Raw genomic sequence first — 27499 nt, forward strand, 5'->3', positions numbered from 1 at the left:
AAACACAAAGAAGACAACCAAACAGATCACACGCTTCGACAATGATAAACTTCGGCAAAGGGTCGAGGAGTTCCAGGAGAAGGCTAGACCCAATGACTGTGACTTTAACAACGCCAAAAGTCTCCTTGTTGAGGCCGCCAAAGACGTTGTAAAAATCAAGAGAAGCAAAAAGCATGCCTGGTGGAATTGTACCTGCGAATCACTCCTCCAAGAAAGACTCAATGCGTGGAAACAGTATTACTCTACGAAATCAGAAAATGATTGGGAAACCTACAAAACCCAACGTGCCCAAGCAGCTAGGGTGTTCAGAACTGAGAAACGTAAATACGAAAAATCTCTCATTGAAAATATAGAACAAAACTTTAGGAAGAATGAAAGCAGAGAGTACTACAGAACCTTCAAACGCAAACTCACGGGCTATAAACCACCATCTCTATGCTTTGAGCGAAAGGACGGCACACTGGCGACGTCAAATGAAGAAAATTGCAGCATTCTGGCAGATTACTTCAAGAATTTACTTAATTGCTCTAAACCGCAAAGCACCATTGAGACCAAGGAACCCTTACTCAGGTACCCAGATTCCAGACCACCCGACAGAGATGAAATCAAGCGCCACATTGCCCGTCTCAAAAATAACAAAGCGCCGGGGGAAGACTCTGTAGTAGCAGAACTATGGAAATATGCCCCAGAGGAATCACTTGATATCTTGCAAAAGCAAATAGAAGAAATTTGGAACAAGGAGACCCTACCCGAAGATTGGAAAATAGCATTGATCCATCCATTACACAAAAAAGGCAGCATGAAGAACAACAACAACTACAGAGGAATATCTTTGCTACCCGTGACTTACAAAATTCTATCACTTGCCATCCTGGAGCGTTTGGAAGCACAAGTCGAACATGAAATAGGTGAATACCAAGGAGGGTTCAGAAAAGGTCGCTCAACAGCTGAACAGATCCAAAATCTCAAAACGATCATCAGATATTGTACACTAAGGTCCAAGCAGTATGTGTCCGTCTTTGTGGACTTTAAGAAAGCGTACGACTACATTGACCGGGAAGTCCTGCCTAACATCTTAAATGAATTTGTAGTTGATTTGAAACTGCTGGCATAAATTAGAGCCACCCTGACCGATACAAAATCAAAAGTGAAGTTCCATGGATTTCTCTCGCATTCCTTTGACATCAAAACAGGAGTCCGACAAGGTGATGGGCTATCTCCGATACTCCTGAACTGTGTTCTTGAAAATATCATCAGAACCTGGCGGGTGAGATTACAGGAAACCAACTACAGTCCATTGAGAATAGGAACTAAATCCAAGGGGATCGCAACAGACTGCTTAGCATTTGCCGATGATATTGCTGTTCTCTCAAACGACATAGAAACCGCTAGAGCTCAAGTTGAAATGTTAAAGGAAATTGCCGAACAAACTGGTTTGCAAGATATCGTTTGAAAAAACAGAAGTAATGACTAACATCAAAGAGGCTCCACCAAAACTCCATACAAAATACGGGGACATCACCCGAGTACCTGGGTGAGATCATCATGAAAAATGGACTGGACAAAGAAGCACTTCAGGAGCGAGTACGCAAACTGGAAATAGCCTATCAAACATCCCGCACAATCTACAACAAAAAATGTATTTCCCAAAACACCAGGATACGTCACTATGAAACAGTTCTGAAGCCAGTAGTTCTATATGCAGCCGAAACCCTGTCTCTAAATGCCAACAAAGGACTCCTTGAAGAACTGGAGAAAAGAGAACGCAAAATTGTGAGAGGAATCTTGGAATCAAAGTACAAAAATGGAATCCATCAAAAGAGATCCAACAAGGAAGTCTACAGCAAAATAGAGAAAATTACCGACACAATCAGAAAAAGACGGGCACGATTTTACGGTCATCTGAAAAGAATGGACGGAAGAAAGTTAACTAAAGAAATCATTCACTTTTTTGATTCAAACCCCCAAACCACATTTCTCTGGTTTAGAAATACCAAAGGAGACCTGCAAATGCTACATGTCTCAGCTGAAGACGCCCTTAACGGAGATCTCTTCCGCAAGAAAATATTGACGAATGGGCTAAACCGAGACGAGCAACCGAAGAGAAGACACGGTGCCCCTTGGACAGAGGAGCGAAAGCAGGCCCACTCACAAAGAATGAGGGAAATTTGGGCTCTAAAGAAGGCCAAGTTCAGTGTCAAATGCAACAAGACTTAACCTGGTCCTTGATGGCCCCAGCGAATTATATATAATAATAATAATAATAATAATAATAATAATAATAATAATAATAATAATAATAATGGCTTTAAGTCCCACTAACTGCTCTTACGATTTTCGGAGACGTCAAGGTGCCGGAATGTAGTCCCGAAATAGTTATTTCGCGTGCCAGTAAATCCACCGACACGAGGCTGACGTATTTGAGCACCTTCAAATACCACTGTAATGAGCCAAGATCGAACCTGCCAAGTTGGGGTCAGAAAACCAGCGCCTCAACCGCCTGAGCCACTCAGCCCGGTAATCTTGGTTTTCAAGACCGGGTCCACTATCTCACCGTCAAATAGCTCCTCAACTGTTCTCACATAGGACGAGTGTACCCGTAACCAGCCCTCAGACCCAGATAAATATCTCTGACCTTGTCGAGAATCAAATCCAGGAGCCTCCGGATAAGAGGCAGGCTCGCTACCCTTAAACCGAGGGACCAGCTGCTCTTTATAAAGCACGAATAAAATACCACCCCTACTACTTTCGAAGAGACTTCACGTAAGTTCTAAGTGCACGCCTAAATACCATAACTGATATGAAACATGTTAACGACAGGTGTCAAATATTCGATCAGTACAGTATACAGGAGTTGTATGTGAATTCCTTGAAAGAATATCTGAACAAGGATTACAAGGGCCCAACTTACGGAACTATACAAGTGTTACACCACCCAGTTCAATCGTGATAGATTTATGTCACTACAAGAAGGAAGGTGATTATCATTACGCAGAGTTGCATACAAGTGAACAGTGTCTATGTACATAGTGTATGGTATTATAACATGTATCGAAATATCAGTACCAAAATTCGACTATGAACAGTTGAACATCCAGTGCTCCCACTCCTTGCAGCTGTTCTGTGAAGTAAAGACAAGGATTCAAACCATGAAAGGATGCATCCTCCCAGTCCTATCATAGAGAACACTTAAGTCCTCCAGTCACGTAAGTAGACGCATTTAAATGCCAATAATTGGAGTTGGAAATAAAATAATGGATTCGGAAGGCAGGATATAAAACCCGGAATTTAAAGAAAAAATGGAACGAGGTAACGGTTAAGAAAAAGGTTATAAGAATAATACAAAATCTGGAGTATAGTGAAGGAAGAGAAGGAGAGGCGAGGAATGAAGAACGGAAGGGAGATCCATAAAACATTAATTTGTTTGCAAAAGTGGTGTCAGAGGGAACGGGTTAGTTAATGGGCCAGCAGGTTTGAGGCCGTTCCCATAGCTAACGAACTAATTATGCAAGGAAGAAGCATAGTAGTGCTGTTCTAGAACTAGAAGTTAGACCTCATTCCGTAACAGGAAAGGTAGTAAACTTTCTCCAATTAAGGAATTGTCCGTCTCAAAGGATAACTAAGCAGCACTTTAGAACATATTACAGAGAACCAACCACAGAGTAAAGCTTTCAAATATTGGTCTTAAAAGATTCGTGAACTTGATTCACCCTTTACTTCAATTTTCAACTCACAGCGGAAAATATACATTTCAGTCTTACCATTTTATTGAATATACTTGTGTAGCATTATGTGGGTGATTTGGTAATCTTGCGTTTTAATTAGCTTCTTCAACTGAAAATCAATATGATTAGCGGCAATTGTTCTTTGAAGAAAAGGATGTCCGTACTGGTTTCAGTAAATGATCTGGGTCAGTACAACTGTTCAAGTTAGTTCAATAATGCTAGCAGCGTAGCCATGTTGAAACACCGGATTCCGTCATATCTCTGAAGTTAAGCAGTGCTGGACGTGGTCACCATTTTGATGTGTAACTCACGTGCTGTTGGCTGGGGCTGGAGCAGAAATGAACTGGCGATTCTTCAGCATGAAATCTCCGCCTCAGGATTTCTGATCAGTGGCTTAGTTTGGGCCAATGGACAGAGGTCACCACCAACTATCTCGTAAACGCTTTCAGGAACAGCACGGAGGGCATATTGAACATTTCCTGTGAGAAAGAGTTTCGTGTGGTATCCTGGTACGTTCTGTTCTTGTTTGTTTCCCATGATTATTGCGTTGGAGAAACGAGGAGTAAAATGGAAACAAAGCGTTTTCGGACCCATGTTCATATCACATAATTTCTTTGTGTAAGGAATGTGTCCTGCAATTGGTGCCGTGCATTTTTGTTACACCCTGTATGTTACACAGAGTTTTTCAGTACGACTTACAATAAACGTGTCATAAAATAATTCATCTTTAGCCCATACTAAAATACCACTCACTTTGTACTATGTTCTTTACCAAAGTTATATTCGGCTCCATGGCTAAATGGTTAGAGTGCTGGCCTTTGGTCACAGGGGCCTCGGGTTCGATTACTGGCAGGGTCGGGAATTTTAACCATAATCGGTTATTATCGCTGGCATGGGGGCTAGGTGTGTGTGCCGTCTTCATCACCATTTCATTCTCATCACGACGCAAAGGTCGCCTACGGGTGTCAAATAAAAAGACTTGCATCTGGCGAACCGAATTTGTCCTCGGATACTCCCGGCACTAAAAGCCACAAAAGAAAACAAACCCCATGGCACCACAGCCCTTGAAGGACGTTGACCTATCAAGCGACCGCTACTCAGCCCGAAGGCTGCAGATTACTAGGTGTCATATGGTCAGCACGACGAATCCTCTCGCACGTTATTATTATTATTATTTTTTTTTTTTTTTTGCTATTGACACAGACAGGTCTTATGGCGACGATGGGACAGGACATGGCTAGGAGTGGGAAGGAAGCGACCGCAGCCTTAGTTAAGGTACAGCCCCAGCATTTGCCTGGTGTGAAAATGGGAAACCACGGAAAACCATCTTCAGGGCTGCCGACAGTGGGGTTCGAACCCACTATCTCCCGAATACTGGATACTGGCCGCACTTCCGGACGTTATTCTTGGCTTTCCAGACCGGACTAAAAGCCATATGCCATTTAAATTTCCCCCCAAAATTATAATCCCCCATTCCTTCAAATTAAATCACGAGACGCGGAGAATTCTGTTCAGCTGTTTTCAGGTGACGTGTAATGGATAAACATGTATATGAACCTACTTTTGACTTCTGTTTTCATAATCCGAGATAAAATCCAAGTATGGGACAAAATTCAATTTTGCAGACAAAAAGACATTTTAAAATCACATTACAAAATATCATCTTTATCCCTTACGCTGCTGATAGAAACTAGATTCAGAAAGCAGATCAACACGCAACACAGCCACACACGGCAGAAGGACCCGACAGATTTATTGATGTTGCGGTGATTGCTACTTCATGCAAGGGAATTAGGACGTCTCGGTACTTGTACTAAGTCCATTGTACTTACGAGGAGACCCACGAAGTGTAACAACCCGATTTCCCTGAAACTTTTCTCAGCGAAACGGGGGTGAAATAAGCGAATATATGTTTCGGCTTTTCCGTAGACACTGGACTGTTTCCGAGAAAATGACGGTCGAAGTTTTCCCGATGATATGAGTTCATTTATCTACGTACGTCAATTGACGATTACTTCATGAATGTTTCATATCAAGTAAGTGGATACAAGGGCGTTATATTGATTGTAAAATTACAACTGGGTTTCACAACAAGTGTCATGTATTTATTATATATGCTCGGAATTTTGCAAGTATTACAATGTTTTGTAAGTTTGTTGTTATATTAACACTTCAGAGAGCCCTGGGATGGTACAGGCCGTAGAAACCTTCAGAACATAGACATTTTGCACATCACGAGCATCGTGCGAAGGCAGATTTTCCACGCTTATACTTCTAGGTAGGAATGTCACTCAGGAAAGAAACGTACTTAACATTACTGAAGACTTCATATGTTGGCAATAAGTTTGCGACAAGCCACGTATAACGGATCATTTTTCAAAAAACTGGCGCTTGGAATTGATAGTGAAGCAATACGTGGACTTTTATGCATCGCATCTCGTCGTGATATCACTTTGCTGTGCAATGAGTGTAGAACAATTGATGTTATAAAATTCATTTGGCAGACAGAACATTAATAGACGAAGACGGACAACAATATTTCAAAATACACTGAACAAAACCATTGTTGTAATAATCGTCTACGGATCAAGGTAAATAAATGAAAGAAAAAAGAACCAGTTAACCAGGATTTGAACACGGGGCGCAAAAGTATGAGGCCGCGGGGAAAGCCACTGTGCCTCCGCGTCGCTTGAACTTGTTACACTATAAAAGACACATAGGGCATGTAGGAAACTTCGACCGTTATTTCCTCGGAAACGGTCGAGTGTCTACGGATAAGCCGAAGTATGTGTTTGCATATTGCGACCTCTCTTTCACTGATCGAAGTTCCTTGCAAATCGACTTACTACACTTGTCGGGTTCCCCTCGTTAGTCTGCGTGTAAGTTTATGTACCAATACCACTTTTACGAATAACTAGTTTCCTAATTAAACTAAAATATTATAATAAACCCGCCTGACAGTTGTGTAAAGTTTTAAGTTTTTGCGGACCTGCTTGCTCAGTTCATTTCAGTGTACGAGAACGAAAGAAATAAGAAAATAATTTACCAAGCAATGTGATACAGCACAAAATGGTGACATGAATAATCATGAAGCAAATTCACGTAAACAAGCCGCATTTGCGCTGCCCGTCCTTTAGCGAGGACAGGCAGTGGTATCCTTATTCAAGTACTGAAATCGAACATCAAACCACACAGTACATACAGTGCAACCTGGAAAGCATATTGGATTTCCAAGAAGACTGCTGCCCAGCCTGATGCAGATACTGCAGTATCACGTGATCAGCAAGGCGACTTCCTAAGACAGATTGCTAGGATACCTTTACTGCCCCTCGTATCCAGTTGAACTCAATTCAGAAATAGAATTATTTCACTATTCAGGAATTGAAGACGAGATCTGCCCGTGAGAGGTAGACACAATAACTTTGTACCACAGAACTGGCTCAAAATCTATCTTTACTTAAAAGTGAAGAAGGATCAATTTTGGTTTCTAGAGAATAAAATTAACTCGACCACAGAACTGCATTGCCGGGCGAGTTGGCCGCGCTGTTGTGAGCTTGCGTTCGGGATATAGTGGGTTCGAACCCCATTTTCGGCAGCCCTTGAATATGGTTTTCCGTTGTTTCCCATTTTCACACTAGGCAAATGTTGGGGTTGTATATTAATTAAGACTGGGACGCTTTCTTCCCACTCCTAGCCCTTTCCTATCCCATCGTCGTCATAAGACCTATTTGTCTCAGTGCGTAAAAAAAATTATAAAGTAATATAAAAATAGACTATGCGTAACCAAGAACCAAACGCCCCACACAAATATACACGTTGGTGACCTATCCATTGCCCTAACGTGGCAAGAGATTGCTCCAAACTCGAGAGATGGCATGTTCGAATCTCGCTATCTGCACCTTGAAGATTGTTTAACGAGGATTCCCATTTTCAACCTGGCAAATGCCGGGGCTATACCATAATGAAGGTCATGGTCAGCTATCCTGAGCCGGGAGACGAAGTAGGGTGACCAGTTCCTCTTCTAGCCAACAGCACGTGAGAAACCGATGGAAGTGGTGATCGTACCCAGTGTTGCATACCTTTAAGAAGTTTTCAACACATCTGACATTTCAACAAGGCTACGCCATTAGCCTTAATCCCTCACCCTCACCCCGATGGCACAACAGCCCTGGTGGGCCTTGGGCTACCAAGCCACTGCTGCTCAACCCGAAGGCCTGCAGACTACGAGGGGCTGTATGGTTAGTTCGACGAATCTTGTAGACCGTTGTTTTTGGCCATCTAGATAGAGGCCGCCATTTGACCATCAGACAGCTCCTGAATTGTAATCACGTAGACGTACCCTCGTTAATGAGCAAGAGAACGGCCTATCACAGGAAATGTTGGAAACCGTGATTTCGATGCATCAATTTACTGTTTACGATCGTTCTGCTTGCTCTCCGTTCATCCTTTTTTCTTTTGAAGGACAGTGTTATCGCGCAAAAATTAAACCTGCGGGTTTTAACGGATTTTGGCCTTTCATGAACCCTAGCTACTAAAAGTGTTGGTTTCGAAACATAACTGTGATTTAACACGTCATGACGGCTCGTTTGGAGGGATTTGAGCCACAGAACTTATGTAGAAGTTCATTACATTACTTGCCTCATCTCATCACTTAATTCCTTTCCGTTTCTGCTTTCGTGCGATGTATATTGATTACTAGAATGTAATGATTACAACTTTACTTCAAGAAATAAATTCTGTAAAATGTAACGATTACAATTTAAAAACACTATACAAAATTCGTTGATGGCAGTTCCATTATTTTCACTCAGTTACTCGCACGTTACAATTCTGTCTCTCATCGTGTCATTTTATCCTTAAATAAACGTTTTTCTGAAATGATGTAAATCTTTGAACACTTGAAGTTACAGTGGTATTTACTACGTAAGTATTTCTGTTATAATCGATTGTACGGAATCCATTCTTTTTTCAATCCACTCTGCTTGTAGCGGAAAATCGTCGTCTCACACACCTGTTCCAAGGCAGCGCCGTTGCAGATATTGAGTAGGCAGTTTACGCTCGTGGATGCCACACTAGGTTGCTTCCCGTCCAAACTAAGGCGCAGAGCGTGGCCAACACAGTGATAGGGAGATCGGAAGCATCACTTGTAACTAGCTTTCTTTCTTTCTTTCTTTCTTTCTTTCTTTCTTTCTTTCTTTCTTTCTTTCTTTTTGTTCTGGGCATCCTGGACGTTTCAAAATGTAATATTAATTTTGTAACTGGCTGGAATATCCATGAAACTGCAAAGTGAAATATAGGATATTTACAAATGTTCAACAGAGGAATTAAACGCCACATTTTATTGTACTTCGGCCCGCATTTTGATGAGATGTTATATTTGAAATATTGCACCACACGCATTGCTAATTTGTAAGCAAATTCTGATCATGGGGCTACAGATCATAGAAATTAGATAAAATAAATTTGTTTTGTCATTCTTTGCAGTTATTTTAGTCTTTAGGTAACATTTTAATCAATTCCGCGTCAGTCTTATACATATTTTCCGGGCCTGTTTTATTTTGCACACCCTGTAGAAGGTGTAAGAAAAATACCTTCCTGTGGCGGTGATAAAGGGGATCAGAACCATTAAAATGAGGGAAGGAAACAACCCTCTAAGTTAATATACCAGAGTCAACTGGGAAAAGTAAGCTTATGTAGGTGTGCAACCATATGTCAGTTTGGACACCCCCGGGGGGGTGCCTAGTGCCGTGCCAGTACCGGTGCGCTATGTAGCGCTCCTCACCTGGCCTGTTTGTGAGAATAAGTATAAAAAGAATAAATATATAGAAGTTGATAATAATAATAAAAATGGTGGAATTTTTACTGTTATGTGTGATATGGTTAAACATGACTTTATTGTCCGTATTGACCATGGCTAGATGTTAAATAAAATTTCTAAATTGCTTTAGAGCCCCGTAATTTATCAGGTGTGAGTCTCCGCGGTGGCTATGTATCTATAGGTAGAACCCTGTGTGGATTTTTAAAAATAATATCCGCACCCGCATCCGCGGATATTGTAAATATTTGACTACAGTATGTATTTGACTAGAGTGTATTACACCCCAGGTATTGAAACGGATAGATCTGTTAACATAATACAATAGGCCTGACCCCTGGCACCAGAATCCCCACAGTCACAGGTTTATGAGAGATTTTCTCTTGCGACAACTATCAACGTATTGACCTTTGTTCTTTCCTTCCATTAATTGTGGGCAGGTGTCAGGTAAGCTCAGGTCAGATTTACGCCTTTATGGTCTCAAGGCTCTTCCTATATCGCCAATCTCCTATACCACTGTCAAGGGTCGCCTAATCAAAAGCAAAAATGAGAGTATACCTGAGTGAAAATCAATAAACGTCATTATTTAGAAATTATCATAAAATCCGCGGATGTCCGCGTCCGTGCAGGGCTCTATTTACAGGCCTATCATTATTGCCGACTATTTTGTTGTAACGCGATGTCTACCAAAGGGAACGAGCTCGACAGCTGCAGTCGCTTAAGTGAGGCCAGTATCCAGTATTCGGTAAATAGTGGGTTCGAACCCCACTGTCGGCAGCCCTGAAGATGGTTTTCCGCGGTTTCTAATTTTCACACCAGGCTGTACCTTAACTAAGGCCACGGCCGCTTCCTTCTCACTCCTAGCCCGTCCCTGTCTCATCGTCGCCGTAAGACCTATCTGTGTCGGTGCGACGTAAGACAAATTGTCTACCAAAGGGAACAAAACGACAGTAAACAAGGCTTAATAATAATACCTAGAGATTTGGTTAAGCATAAGCTCGAGAGATGGCAGGTTCGAATCCCACTATCTGCACCTTGAATATTGTTTTCCGAGGATTCCCATTTTCATCCTGGCAAATGCCAGGGCTATACCATAATTAAGGCCATGGTCACGACATTTTCGGACCTAACATCATCGAAAACTTTCATACGATGGTGTGATGAAATAATAATACAGAGGATAAAATGGGAATAAGGTATAAAATGTGGGGACTTCGTTCTTTCTTTATTCTCATGTCAGGGTTATTTTTCTTCACCTTTCTATGCCTGCCTCTCATTGGCCTTACTTTTTATTTTTCGTCAATTGTTTCATATTATTTTATCCATCCGATGAACTTGTTATTTTCAATTTCGCAACTCACGTTCGAGAAAACATCAGACTTTGAACAAATATGGTGACGTGAATTACATCTCGAAATTCAATAGCATATAGCGAGCCATGTTGTAACGAATGACAGTACGATTTCGTCAATAGAGCAATACTTACTTGAACTAAAACCTTTCGCGTTATTATAACAGATGTGGTCGGTCGTGGTTCACTTCTTAGGAGGCAGAACAACGTCTTCATACAATAAGAAGTTTCCCTAATGTTTGTCTCTTTTACATGGCAAAAACCAAAGAGAGTATCATGTATGTTACCGTGGGCAGCATAACTGCGTTCTTGAGAAAGTGATCCGTGAATGGCACAGAGAAATGAGTAATGAAGGAGTCGAAAGCGGAGTCAGACTAGGCCACAAGATCAAGAACCTTTCAATTGACTGTCCAGCATTTGCAGACGATCTCGCGGTTTTCGCTGATTCCTTGGATGTGGCCACGAAGCAGATCAACCAGCTTCAAACACAAGCTGCAAAGGCGGGCCTCCAAATCTCCTTTGAGGAAAGGAAATTCATTACAAATATCAAACTGGCGCCAAGTGAGCTAGAAGGGACTCACGGAAAAGTCAAGCGACTTGAAAAATTTAAGTATCTTGGTGAATGGATAGAACCTAACTTGTCCGAAAAAGAAGCCTTTTCTTCACGCATGAATAAAATAGAAATAGCTTACTATTTGACTAAAAATGTCTATAACAAAAGATCTATATCTGTGAATGCAAAAATCAAACACTATTGCACTGTTATCCGGCCAGAGGCTCTATATGCAGCGGAATGTCTCGCCATGAACAAAAAACGTATGATGGAGAAATTGGAGGCCAAGGAAAGAAAGATTTTGAGAAAAATCTTAGGTCCAGTCAAAGACAACGGCGAGTTTAGGAGACGGCACAACCAGGAGTTGTACTCGCATGTGGAGAAAATAACCGATGTGATGCGAAAAAGGAGGATTTCTTTTTATGGACACATGGCCCGAATGAATTCAACACGGTTAACCGACCGCATTTTCACTTTCCTCCAAGAGAAAAAGGCAAAGGGGGCATGGTTCAGTGAGGTACAGAAAGATCTGCAGGAGAATGGAATCTCATTTGAAGATATCTAGGAGCGTGTCCCACTTAAGACAAAACTCCAAGAATATCAGAGTTTCCTACCAAAGCCGAAGATGAAAACTGGAAAGGCATGGACGGAAGAACGAAAGGAGCAACACCGTATACGAATGAAGGAATACTGGGCCAAAATTAAAGCTCAAGGGAAACAGTTGAAATGACGTGGTCCTTAGTGGCCGAAACGAAATAATAATAATAATAATAATAATAATAATAATAATAATAATAATAATAATAATAATGGATCTCGATTAACGACTGTTAAGTATTTCAATGTTAAATCTATAAGATTCTGTGGATAGACTGAGTGTCCCCACAGTCCTCTATTTGTAACTAGCTGTGTGACCTAGTTTAGTTCCACATCACTTGCCTTTGAATAATTAAAAACTGAATCTAACCATCGTCTCCATTTTTCTCCAAGATACCCTATCCACCTCCATCTGCCTCACATGAGCCCATTATCGAAGCTGCTTCAGATCACAACTTGAACAACCGAGTTTATTCCTAAATAGCCTTTATTTCGTTTTTGTGAATTTCTTCATGCCATTGTTTTATTTTCTTTTTTTATTGGCTTTACGTCTCATAAACTACTTTTACGGTTTTCGGATACGCCGAGGTGCTGGAATGTAGTCCCGCAGTTCTTCTTGTACGTGTCAGCATATCTACCAACATGAGGCTGACGTGTTTGAGCACCTTCAAATACCACCGGACTGAGCCAGAGTCGAACCTGCCAATTTGGGGTCAGAAGGCTAGCACCTCAACCGTCTTAGCCACTCAGCCCGTCTAATTGACTACTACTACTACTACTACTACTACTACTACGCTGAATGACTGAATAATTACGTAACAGTAAATCGTATGGTTATCAGCAACAGGATATAGGCTACAGTAGAATTCGTAGCACATAAATCTTATTTCCAGAATTAAAAACGCTCACATGCAATGGCCCATGCTAATCATCTGCCGTGCCCTCCTATCCCTTGTCAATACGTTGTCATACCAAAAATTCATTGGTATTTGTAATTTAAATAGTTGTGCACATTTATAAAACACCTAAAACTGTAGACAACGATACCCGAATCCGTTTGAGCCCTCATTCCACCCACAGTTGGTTAAACACGCTGATCATCAAGTGAGTGTGATTTCCCTCCACAAATCACAAATACTGCGAAGGGACACGGGAAACATTTTGTAACTTACGACCTGGTTGTATCCGTCGCCTCGTATGGTAGATTTCAAAGCTGGAATAGAGGGAGCTCTTGGAGACTGATAACATAAGCCATGGCCACAGTGATGGAAGGAATGTGCAGTCATAACAGTTAGTGGTGGGAGGTGGGCTTTCCTAGCTCGTCAACAGGTTTACAACCCAATATTACTGCTACTATTTCTTGGCTTTATTACATCATACGTTCTCTAATGTTCTACATGCCCGCTCTACAAACCAAAGTGACTCCTCTTTGTGTCAATATGTTCGCGAAGTACAACAGATACCAAGAATACCTTCCTACCCACACGAAAATGATACATATAACATTCAAATTGCATTCTTGTTTTCTCATCCGGAATGATACGAATGGAACTGCGCTTTACACCATGAATCATGCACAACGTTACATATCTAGAGTTAAATTTCACGAAACAATATTTAGATTTTCTAGCCCACCGAGTTCAACATCCCGATACATTTCAAAGGCTTTGTGTAACTGATTTAGATAATCCTAACAAGTCTTCGATACAGGATTATACTCAAGTATACCGATAACCAAATGTAATGTGGGAAACTAATGTCACAAATCAATTACTCGACGGGATGACTAGCTGAGAAGGTAGAGCACTGATTTTCTAGACCCGATATGCAAGATTGGACATCAGCTAAATGAAGATGCTTTAATGCGCCGAAATCATGTCGGTAGATTTACGGGCACATAAAATAACTCCTGGAAGAAGATATCAGACACGATGGTGTCGTCGAAAACCGTAAAAGTAGTTATATTACTTACGAAATAGAACTGAAATTATAGGGGACTTAGGGCGTATTTCCTTACAGTGTCTTCTTGAAAACACCGATGGACAACTACACTCAAAGTAATTCTCTTGGCCGACTTTATACTTTCCCAAGTGCTGGTAAAACTTGAGGAAGAAGGATGTTGCTTTCCATCAAGACAACGCGGGACCACTCGCATCTGTCGTAACCTAACTCATCTTGCAGGATATAGCTGGGACGTCAGTTATACGAACGATATTAGCCCGACATTGGGCTATTCTGTTTCCACTCGTTCAGTTTTTACAGAACACCCTGAATGATAAATTATCTGGTATTTTCAACGCAGTCAAAAGTGTCCCATGCAGACATAATTATTATTGTTGGAATGGTGGACTAAGGTCATAGGTAGGTGGTTAATGAGTAAGGTAATAAGGATCCTCAGGAGGTGCCTGGTCGTCGCGGTTCACCCGGAAGGACGTGGTTTCGATTCCTCTCCAGGTATTCTAAAAATTTAAGAAACAAGATTTCCACTTCCAGAGGTACACATGGCCCTGAGGTTCACTCAGCCTACAGCCTTTTCCTTCCACCACCACTCCCGCCCCCTACTCCCAGGGCCATCATACCCTGTAGGGAAACGACTTTGCTTGTAATAAGAATCCTCACATGTGAGCTGTTCTCAGTTTCGTTCAAATTTCACATCGCAATAGAGCAGGCATATTATTGCTTCACCTCACTACCGTAAGATCACGCATAATATCTGTTATATCATTCAGCCATCAGTTGACAGATGGTGAGGCTCCTTGGCTGAATGGTCAGCATAGTGTCCTTAGGTTCGATTCCAGGCCAGAACGCGGTGATTTTACCTTTGGTTAATTCCTTTATCTCGAGAACTCAGTGTATGTGTTCCTCTTCGTACGTATCTTCATCTACACACAGCACACCCACTACCAACCACCACAGAAACACGCAATAGTGAATAGATCCCTTCACACTGGACTGGCGTCAGGCAGGGCATCTGTCCGTAAAACTACACCAAATCCATACAAAAATTCCGACTCCAAGAACTTGGGGAAACGATCAGAAAGAAGGAGATCGTGGGGGCTATTGCACTATTGAAGAAGCAAATACGTGCCAGAGAGGGTCCGACAGTGATGTCCAGCGAGCCGTCGTATCCTTGCATCAGACATTTGAGACTGATTTTTTCCATGAGAAGGTAGATGCCCTGTTATACTATAAAACAAGTACTGGGTGGACAAAATAAAACTGGCCCGGAAAATATTTACGATAGGACGGACGCGAGATTGACCCCCGTTAATGAACATCACAGAAGTTGCTGGGAGTGGCCTCATCTGAAGAAATGAAAAACTGAGGATCCAAAAGTTCTGACACCACCTAACTCAGAAACCACCAGCATAACTCAATACGCGAAGGTTCGTCTGGAGCTTAAACGCATGCACAAAAGGAAATTTGTAAGGACACAGATGCAGATCCTTTTGGATAATGGTTCGACACGACTATGCCTTAATTTCCACTTGCACAGATAAAAGGCGTTGCGATTTCGTCGGATTTCTTTCCAGAATTTCCTTCACTCGAGCACTGTTTTCTGGTGTTCCAACTCTTTCGGTTAATTACTTTTTTAATTCGCCACAGAGCTCGTTTCACGCAATTTTGCCAGTAAGTTTTGAATTCTACACTTTGATAGAGCTTTTGCCAAAAACTTCCAGTCTTAAACACTTGCGCAAACAGTTCCGTGGAGGTTTCCCATGAATCGTCCTTCGCATAATACTCGGCAATGAACAAGTCCTGTTTTATCGTGAGTGCCATTTTGTGTTGCATTCAACTGGATAATAAACACGTCTGCTCCTCTTATTCACTCACACGTATTGACAAAGCGACGTACTCGGGACAGATTGTGCGGGAGATGCGCACGCGCAGGCATGCGACAGCAACCCATTGGTGCATCAAAATCACGGTTTCCAGCATTTCCTGTGTTGGCTAGTTTTCCTGTGCATTAACAAGGGTCAATTCCGAGTCAGTCTTATAAATACTTTCCAAGACAGTTTTATTCCCCCCGTACTTAGACAAATATCAGGACAATGTGTAAGAAGTTCACATTATGTTCCATGGATGTTTCGAGGAATTGCAGGTTCTGTTGCCTTATTTTATTGAACACCCTTGGAATGACGGATCTTTGTTACGCATGGGAAAATAATTTACATCTGAGAGTACGTGCTAACTTTACTGATTAATTATATAGTTGACATAATAATTCAAGACTGGAATATTATTATGATCTTGAAGATTCCAGTAACCTTTTTTGTTCGCTGAACAATTTCGAGATTAACACAAATAACGTCGTCATCAGAGCCACCGACGTCGTTGTCGGCTCAATCAAGGTTGAAGTTGGTGGCATTTAAGGATGTCTGTGTCTTCTGAAACGTTAAAAACTTCTGTGGTACAAACGTTCCACACACCGGCGTCTTAAAATATGTGAATCCTTCAGTCATAGAAATTATGTTATTTTGCTATTGGTTTTACGTCGCACCGACGCATATAGGTCTTATGGCGACAATGGGATATGAAAGGGCTAGGAGTGGGAAGGAAGCGGCCGTGGCCTTAATTAAGGTAGAGCCCCAGCATTTGCGTGGTGTGAAAATGGAAAACCACAGAAAACCATCTTCAGGGCTGCCGTCAGTAGGGTTCGAACCCACTATCTCCCGGATGCAAGCTCACAGCTGCGCGCCTCTAACCGCACGGCCACCTCGCCCGGTAAAATTATGTCATAAACAAATAAAATTCTTATATGGATAACTAACAAATGCCTGTAACAAATAGCTGGATAGCGTGAACAGCTGAATAATTCACAAATAAACTATAAATCGACAAAATACAAGCGTAGTGTGTATTTGTTTTATTGCGCACAACATGGAGTTGTTTTTATCTCCTTTATTGCCTGAAATAGAGGCAGCAAATATTGTGTAAGTAAATAGGCTACATCATGTCATTGATAAAAGCTTAGGGCATGTTAAGAACAGCGATATCATAAAGAACAGTAACAAAAACAAAGAATAGATTGATTGCTCCAGCGCGATTAAACAACTGTAGGTTCACGCTTCGTATGGAAACACAACGCTCAACTAAATGAACTCCGCAAAAAGTAAACACTCTGAGTCAATAGAACATACAGATGACAGAGTTTTGCAAGCTATCAAGGAGGATGTCAGAGCTTGCCCAAACAAGTATGTGAAAAGTTACGTGTGGCTCGTAACCCGATCCCATGCATAAACTTGCAAGTTCTACGAAAACTGCTTCCAATAAAAGCACGCCCTGATCAAGGGGATCAGGGCAATTGAAATGAGGATGGAAGCAACCTTCTAACTAGCAATTATCTTCCAGACTCAAATGGGGTAGGTAACGTAATGCCATTTTAGAAGAGATTTGCGGCGCAAATGGCTTTTAAGGGGACCCTAAGACCTTCTAAGGCGGACTTACATTGTGAAAACCACATTTTTTGGTGTATAATGGTCTGAATCGTCAAGATCCGTCGAAAAAAAAGATGTTGATTTTTTGCACGAATATAATAGGCCTAGTGCCTTCTATCACTCCGTCGTTCGAAACTAACAATAGAACTAATTACACGCAGAAAGACCATAGCGACAACCACCAGATAAATTATGTGTGTAAAACTAAATTAGCTCAGAGAACTTCGGAACACCAGCCTGATATCAACGCCTGGTACGAGGTGGAAGCGGCTCATTGCACCGTCAAAAAGTATGGATGTGTACGGATATTCTACCCACTTACCAGTCTAGCGAATCTGCTATAGAATGGAAACTGCTATAAAATGGATTCCATTGTTGGACGTGCTTGTGCAATCTCGGCTGTTGAGAGGGCTCTTGAATTATCGTAGTGATAAAGTAGTTAAAACCTATTGAAGTTGTTTAATTTTGTGTGTGTGTGCTCCATTTAGTGCTATTTATATATTAGTGTTTAGTGCTTGTTGTTAGAAATTGGGAGTAGCTATATTTATTTGATTTTTATATCAAGTAGTTAAGTTGGTGTTCAGTAGATTACGTTTTCTAGGATAAGGAGGCTAGCTAGATGTACTTTGTTTCGAATTATGGCTTAGGAAATAACTTAGGTAATGATATTAACTTTTTTTAATTTTTCTAAATATCTGTAGATTCGTTTGTATAATACTTACAAAGGCAGATTATCATAAGGAGTTGTAACTTCCGCAGCTTTTACATTCGTGTACACAATAGACCCGGTATTCCGCATAGATATTCGTTGAAACTATTACGAAGGTAATAATTTATTCAATTAAATAATACGATAAAACAGTAAACTTCGATTTAAAAAGAAGTAAAAGAGAACACACGGTATTTCACTGGAGAATCACTCAAAAGCCTTTGGATTGTTGACGATTGTTTTCTGCATTTCGACGAGATCAAAGATTATATGGTAGTTGAGTAAACAAACACAAGAATCAGCTGATTACTGTATTCTCGATAATTTTTAGTTCTAAGTCCCCGGCACACTCTGTAAATTTGCACCTTCGCTTATTCATCGAGTAAAAGTTAATAATGAAATTCATATATCCCAATATTATTACAATTCAAGACCCCGGCGTAGTTATGGCAGAATTTTTGTTGAGATATAATTGTAGACAACCTCTTATTTTTAAGCATTTAAGGACACTTTTATTCTCCGTCCCGCGTATTAGAGAAATTATAGTAATTCACGAGCTGTAAAAAGCATATAACCACATTTCAATTGAGAATTTTGGTGTAGATACTGTATATTAGATAGTATCTTAACTGCAATATTCGTGCGTGTCTTTCGTGTGTATTTATTAGAGCACAGTAAGATAAAACGGTACTAATAATAGTCTGTATACGCATTTTGCTTTGTTGCTAATCACTGAGTAGTTCTTGCGAATTTCAAACTTTAATTGCAATTTTCACTTCTGTTTGTGCTCAGTAATAACATACTGCAATTACGATACGTCTGAAATTAGTTTAAAATTATTGCAGTATATTGTAGTATCTTATCAGAAATTAGCGTGCTTATTCTATTTTTCTAAATTATTTGTGTAGTATAGTAGAAGTATCTGTAGAAACTCTCTTACTAGAATTCTGTTGTTGTAATTTGGATAGGCTTAACTGCAGTTCGGAATTGTGTAATTCTTGTGTATTCCTTTCGGTATTCAGTAATTAACGGCAATTTTTATCCTGTTCGGGTGCTGTAGGATAAAAATGTAGTACGACTAAGTAGTAATGTAGTGTGGCAGTATATTATCTTATTGTCGTGTGGTATTTGTGTACTATCCTAGAAAATATTCCTTTCCTTTAATTTTTTTGCTCAGAATATGTTATTTTGTTTTTCCTTTTCCTTTTGTTTTTCCGTAAAGAATGGATAAGGAGTGTCAGTGTAGGAGCTGTGTGTGTGGTCAAGCATTCAGGAGTATGAGGGAGGAGTTGGAGAGTTTGAGGGAGATTATTAGGATTCTCTCAGGAGACTGGAAGGAAGGTAGACCTCCCTCAAACATTATGCAGGATACAGTAGGTGAAAAAGACGGATGGGAAAGAAAGCGAGGAATTTCAGAAGACAGGTGGTCTAATATTTTAAGGGGAAGGATTGCAGGCTAAGCGCTCTATTCAGGATCAGATTTCAGGACAGGTGTCTATGAGAAATCAGTACCGGTCACTGCAGGTATAACAACAGAGGGAAGATGAGGAAGAGGGAACTGTTGCTGAGAAGTGTGGAAATAGGACGAAGGGAAAAGGTAAGTAAGGAACATGTAGCGTAGAGGATAGGAAAAGACAGGTGGAAAAGAGTCATGGGAGGGAGACAAGGGAGGAGGAAGTAGCTTCTGAAACTGTCAGGGAAGATAGGGTTGACCAGGAGGGGTGGGGATCAAATGAGGTGGGTAGGGTTGAGGCTCTGGTCATGGGAAATTCCAATGTTAGACATGTGGGGAAAGTGTGTGGAAAACGTGGAACCAGGGTAGAGTGATATCCAGGAATTAGGTTGAGGCAGATATTGAGGAAAGTAGACCAGAAGGAGGGAAGGGAAAAGGTGGTAGTGTTTCACATAGGTACCAACAATGTAAGGCAAGCAGGTATAAGTACCAACATACACTAGTGACCAAAAGTTAAGCACAATCACTAAACGATGTCATACCGCCTGATAGAAATGTCAGACGGATTGCTGAACAAACGGAAGCTGACTCACACACCGTATGTCGCACAACTTGTCCAAAAAAAGAAAAAAGCAGTGCCAGAAAGGTTCTGACAGCTAAGGTACATGTTTGACAACAACTAACAAAACTTGGTAATGTCTTACACAACAAAATATGCTGTTAATAGGGTGTATGGTTTCCTTGACAGCCACACATGCTTCGCAGCGACGTGGCATGCTCTCTATCAGATGGTTCAAGAGCTCTTGTGGCAGTCGATCCCATTCACCCGAATGCGCAATGCGAAGGTCTTGGAGGGTCCATGGTGGAGGCTGACGGGATGCAATTCGCCTCCCCAATGCATCCCAGGCATGTCCTATAGGATTCAGATCTGCAGACCTCGCTGGCCTGTCCATGCGATGAATGTCTTCCCCAGCAAGAAATTCATCCACCAGAGCAGAGCGGTGCGGTCGGGCAATATTGTCCATTAAGAGGAATTTTGGACCAACTGCACCTCTGAAGAGTTGATCATGTGGTCTCAGTACCTCATCCTGTATCTCCGAGCATTAACCGTGTTCCTCGGACCACCCATGAAGATGTGCATGTCCGTACGGCCATTCCACATGATGCCGCCCCACACCATGACGCCACCACCACCATACTGTTCCCGCTCCGCGATGTTCCTGCGGTTTTATCGGCTATCCGGTTCTTTCCAGATTAATATGCGACGGGAATCGTTCTGTAAACTGAAGCGGGATTCATCTGTGAAGAGCACATGCCTCCATTCATTCATGGTCCAGTTTCGATGTTGACGGCTCCACAATAAACGGGCCCATCTCTGTGCTGGAGTGAGCCGGACGCACACCCCTGGACGTCGGGCAAAGAGCCCTGCTGTTCTGAGCCTCCGGTACACAGTTTGCCGGGAAACGGCAACCCATGAGACGGCTGCAAGCTCCGCCGACAATTGTCTTGCAGCTGCACTTCGATTTCGTCGGGCGGTTAAGGCCAGATATCGGTCCTGCTGTGGGGTGGTTACCCTTGGTCGACCTGGTACTGGTCTACGACTAACATCTCCTGTGTCTCGAAAGTGTCTCCAAAGCCTGGAAATGACACTTTGTGGCACATTCATGGATACGGCGACTTTGGTCTGTGTCTGGCCTGCTTTCAGGCGGCCGAGTATTCTACCCCGTAAAACGGGATTCAAATGGCGTCGTTGTGCTATTATGCTGTCACGTTCACCACGAGCCTACACTCCGCTCACTATAACAGGGCAAACACGACTGAGGGAATATGGGGCTACATTTTCATTTTCCGTTTTCCACCGATCATACTTACTTTTCAAAAACTCCCTCATGCCAGTGTTATCAGCCGTATGGCACTGCCTAATAGTCCTACTTTTAAGACATTCCTTTCTGTCACATTTATTTCTAACTACGACAAAACAGCTTCGTGGTCACAAATACCATCTATTACTTCGGTTTCTCTGCAGAGCTCGTCTGGTTTTAACAGCACCACTTTCAGAATATTCTTCCCTGCAGTTGGTTCCATCACTTTCTGGATCAGCTGTCCCTCCCATATTAACTTAATAGTCATTTGTTAGTCATGCTTCCTGTCGTTCGCATTATCTTCCCAATTTACATTTGTTAGATTGAGATCTCCCGCTACAATCACATTCCTTCCCATATCGTTTCCCACATAGGTGATTACCTTATCAAATAATTCTGAATCAGCTTCAGTGCTATCCTTTCCCGGTCTGTACATTCCAAACATATCAAGTTTTCTATTATCTTTAGAAATGAGCCTTACGCCTAGAATTTCTTGTTTGTCATCTTGAACTTTTCCGTAGCATATAAATTATTCTTTCACCAGATTGAATACTCCCCCTCCTACCATTCCTATCCTATCTCTACGATACACACTCCCGTTCGATGAGAATATTGCTGCATCCATTATATAATATATCAGCCATGATTCAACTCCTATTACAATATCTGGTAAATATACGGTATATATATGAAATAATTCTACTCCTTCCTTTACAATACTTCTACAGTTCAACACTAACATCTTTATGTCACCCCTACTTCACTTCCAGATCCCTGTAGTCTTATCACCGCTCCCTAGACTGCTCTAAATGCAGATCAGTAGTGATTGATTGATTTGATTAAACTGGGTTATCACAATCACTAAAACCTACCGAGGTTGAACCCAACGTGAGAAAGCATACGATAACGTTCGTACTTACCGTTGATCAATGAAGGCATTCCATAAAGCCCATAAGCGTTAAATCTGTAAACTCTGTGAATTAACTAAGCTCCTCCACAATCCCCCGTTAGCAATTTCCTTTGTATCCCATTTAGTTTCACACCCATTAATTATTAAATACTGAGGCTGCCTTTGCTTCTCTTACTCTTCATGCACAGAGCCAGTGGCTACGGGTTTCGGTCACGTTAAATGTCAGCTTGAATTAGGTTGATGGTGGATTCGAACCCTACAACTGGCAGTCCTGAAGATGGATTTCTGTAATTTCCTGTTTATACCGAGCAAGTTGGCCGTGCGATTATGGTCGCGTGGCTTTGAGCTTGCGTTCGGAGAATGGCGGGTTCGAATCCCACCATCTGCAGCCCTTAAGATGGTTTTCCGTTGTTACTCATTTCAACACCAGGAAAATGCTGGGGCTGTACCTTGATTCGTCTTTTCGTTTTCAGTCCGATTCCCTTGTCACCATAGGAAGTGTTGAGCCCATGCGACGTAAAGCAAATTATAAAAATGAAAAAAGGAAAAAAATAATCAAGTATTCAGTCCGCAAGTGTCTGTGAACTTTCTATCCACACCCACAATTCTTTATTTGCAACTAGTTCTGCATCCCCATTTGGTTCCACATCTCTGTTCTTTAAATAATGAAATCTCGAGTCTAACCACCGTCGTCTTAGATTCCGTCTGCTTCCTGACCCCCACGACCTAATCCATTACTCTTCTACACCCTTGAATACCACCGGACTGAGCCAGAATCGAACCACCAACTTGGGCACAGAGAGCCATTGCTCTACCGTACGAGTCACTCAGCATGTCATTATTATTATTATTATTATTATTATTATTATTATTATTATTATTATTAAGCTGCTTGATATCAATTTTTAAAATGATGGAATCTCACAATATTGTAGCCAACAAGCCGTCCCAGTGAAGCAAGTTCGAGCGAGGTATTGTTAGTTCTCCTCCCATGCCAGTTAAGTGTGGGAGTTCGACATGCAGTTGTGAAGATGATGCTGTGTCGGGCGTGATGTAAATATTCAGCTGACGCTCCAAAAATAATGATGCGACCCTTTTCATGGCAATTAAACTGTGCTCAATAATTGAACAAGATACGCTTCAATCGTTTATTCAGGCTGTCAATCACACTGCTCGTATACCGTAACACAATTCATGTTGCTACTCCTTTCAAGGTACAGCGCTTTAAAGTGACATGATATCACAGGGTGCGGAAGAATTATTATACAAAATAGCTGCGGTGGTAGAATAATGTAATAGAAGAATATTAAGGTAGGTAAAAATATATGTGTCAGCTACAGTGAATATTGGAATGGCACGTAGTAAGTACAGTAAGGCACGGTCGCTTCCTTCCCAATCATAGTCTCAGTTAATTACGAAAACATAGATGGATATATAGTGAATCAGGATCCATCCTGTTACCCCTGCAATTGCCCGTGATCGAATTGGAGACCGCACGGCCATTTCATACGTTTAAATTGTGCGCGTTGTAGTCTGTGATGCAACGCATTCTCTAGCGAGCTCAGCTGCAACTCGCTAAGGCACGACCGCGACGTCACGGAACACGTAGCCTGCACGTCACAAGGAATGGTCTAGAATTTTTTAAATCTACACTTTTTGATGAGGTAACAGCAAATGGACAATGGGATCGTGTAGCTGGCAGTAACAAATAGCTCGTACTCAAATTTCAAGTCGATAGCTGCATTATTTGCGGAGACATTAATATATTAAGATACCGGGTGATATCCATGACGTTCTTGCTTTTGTATAAAAGGCGAGCCTGGAAACTCAACGACACACAGCGATCGACAGTAGAGACCGGTGAATGTATGCTTCATGACGTAGTACCGGCGAGTGTTATTTAACTTTGCGCGTGGAGTGTCACGTTCCGAACGTCCGCAACTTCGAACTCAGTACCAGCGATGCATGGCCTAGGTGAGAACTTCGACTGTGACAGAAGTATAACTTTATACTCTAAAATTTTTCGTCCACTTCTAAAGGACTTATTAAGAGCATTCAAACACTTTAAACTTTTACGTTGCATGCTTGAAAGCACATTGGACATATTATCTTGTGCCGTGTGCTACAGAATAGTCAGTAAATAATATAACTTACAATTTTAGGAGACAGGTTTTTCGTATATGAACTTTTGCTAGTGACCAACTATTTATGACTCTGTTTATTAAAATTACGTGCCTATTATTTCACGTAAGGGAACATACAGTTTGAAACAGAGCATTAATACCTTATGGTGTGTTAGATAGACAGTAGACTGTTTCTTAAAATTACGTGCTAGTTATTTTACGTAAGGGAACACAGATTGTGTAACTGAATATTACGTCATTATCACGTGTGAGACAGAATGGACAGACTCTGCTTAGACTTTACGAACCGTATCCTAACTTAGAGTAGGGAACAGAGTGCATTCAGCGTTTCGAATTTGTGTAGTTGGACAGTAACGGATCGATCGCATTATTAAGTGAAACCTTGGTTCAAAATATCGTCAGTAAAATTTCACTACGAACGTTATACTCGTTAACTATGAACCGACGGTGCAATAACACTCCAAGTGGCGTGTGCAATTTGACGCCACATGCTTAACCACCCGTATCATCGAGTGAATTTCCGCCGATGGAGACGTGGTAGCTTCGGGGGATACGTGGTGATGGTGTTCCGAATCGTCGCGGACGTATGGTGATGGCGTTCTTGGACGTCGCTGGATACGAGGTACTCTGGAGCTGTGAGGACGCAGGCAGACGGAGCCAGAAACTTCATGATCCAGAACTACTTAAAGGTGATGTCCATATGTATTGTTTAAAGAACAGCCAGTTCGAACTTCATGAACTGTGACTTATAATTAAACTTTCAAGTCCACAAGTCACTTTCAATTTTCCAAGCAACTATCCGTTTCTCAAGTAACTTCCAATTTGACTTTCAAGTTCATAAGTAACATTCAGTTTCTCAAGTGACTTTTAGTTTACCAAATAACTTTCAATTTTACACGTAAAGCCAGTGTAGTATTAAGTCTTACCAGAGCTACTGCAAGCTCAAACAAACTTGCTAACGAGTGGGAAAACTTTGAAGAACATTCATAGAATGAAATTGAGGCTTAGCCATTTACTAGATGATTTTCCAGTGAATTAGAACTTCATTTATTTTCACAATACATCGAACTGATGAAATATTATTTCAAGAGTGAGCCCTGGTTAATTTGCGGTAATTTTGAATTAGGCATTCAATTAAGAACTTCAAGAGTGAACTTTATTCATTTTCATATTAAATCAAACTGATTACCTAATTATTTAAAGAAGGAACATGGTTTATTTCGTTATTTATTTAGTTTTGAATTGAGCGTTTGCTTGAAAATTCAAGAATTAACTTTGACCATTTTACTGTAATTAAGTGTCTATCACTAATAGTATTCAAACGTAAATAATAAACTTTACTTGCTTTTTAAATATCGAATTTTGATGGTATGCTAGTTCAATATGACAAGGATTAAATGACATCACAGGGAATTTATTTACATTTGCTAATATTAATAAGAGTGAGTGTGGCCTACTATGCAATATTTATTCAACTTCAATTCCCTCCCTGTACACTCTCCTGATCTAAGACCGCACACGCCCTGCGTACTTCTCATGTTCGATCACGCGCGTAATTAAGTGCATGTCTGTTGCTGCTACAATAGATAGATTAGATTAGATTAGATTTTTTATTTATCATTTACAGTTTGCTTTACGTCGCACCGACACAGATAGGTCTTACGGCGACGATGGGATAGGAAAGGGCAAAGAGTGGGAAGGGAGCGACCATGTCCTTAATCAGGATATGCCCCAGCATTTGCCTGGTGTGAACATTGTAAACCATGGAAAACCATCTTTAGGGCCGCCGACATGGCTCTGCGACCCTAACCGCACGGACATCTCGCTCGGTATAGTCGTATTTTTCCCGGAACTTTGGAGATGTACTCCCTTTCTTATACACTTAGCCACTCTTATCCTATAACACTTGTAATGATAACTTTTAAATGGTACACACCGACTGAGTGGGCTCTGCGGTTAGGGACGCACAGCTATGAGCTTGCGTTTGGGAGATAGTGGGTTCGGACCCAACTGTCGGCAGCCCTGAAAATGGTTTTCCGTGGTTTCTCAATTTTACACCAGGCACATGCTGGGACTGTACCTTAATGAAGTCCACAGCTGCTTCCTTTCCACTCCTAGCCCTTTCTTATCCCATTGTCAACATAAGACCTGTTTGTGTCGGTGCGACGTAAAGGAAATTATTTTTTAAAATGGTGCAGCAAATAATGATAAAAATAAGATGAAGAAAAAGAAACATGTTATCAGAACAGCAGTAATGGTGTGGATAAAATAGTCAAACCTGTTGATACTAAGGTAGAATTATATATAGAAAACGAACATTGTACGTACATAAAGACGTATGAATATTAAATACTAGATATACTAACAAAATGAACGTTTCAGAAATACATTAATTTCAAGAAGGTACTGACATATCGCCTTCAGTTTATAGGTGAAGAGAAGAAATACCGGTAGTACTACGAAGAAGAGGATGAAAATGATCTGTGAAAAGAAGAGGCTAACAGTGATGAAGTGGAAGTAAGAGGAGTTGTCTTGAGGTCACAACAAGATGATTCATTCATACTTGCCTAGTATTTCGACACTGGCGTGTTTAAAAGCCGATTTGCTGGATAAGCCTCTGACATCCACTGGTAGGAGATTCCATCGTCAGGCTGCGTACGGTAACGGTGAATCATTTGGCGTAAATTGTCGTTCTGTGTACAGGAAGGGGTAAACAGGTGGTGCTGCAGGATCGGGTATTTTTATTATGCTCTACGAAGAGCAGTATACACAACATGTAGTATAGCCATTTCAGCGACACAAGTAATCATGCAAACTTTCGAATATGGTAAGAATGCGGGTCTGATCATCTAAACGCCACAAACACTTATTTATACCAATGCAACAACAACAATTAGACAGCTCATCAAGGTCCTTCGATCTGTTAAGGTACGGAGATAGCG

Source organism: Anabrus simplex, chromosome 2, assembly GCF_040414725.1.
Source record: "Anabrus simplex isolate iqAnaSimp1 chromosome 2, ASM4041472v1, whole genome shotgun sequence".
Lineage (NCBI taxonomy): Eukaryota > Metazoa > Arthropoda > Insecta > Orthoptera > Tettigoniidae > Anabrus > Anabrus simplex.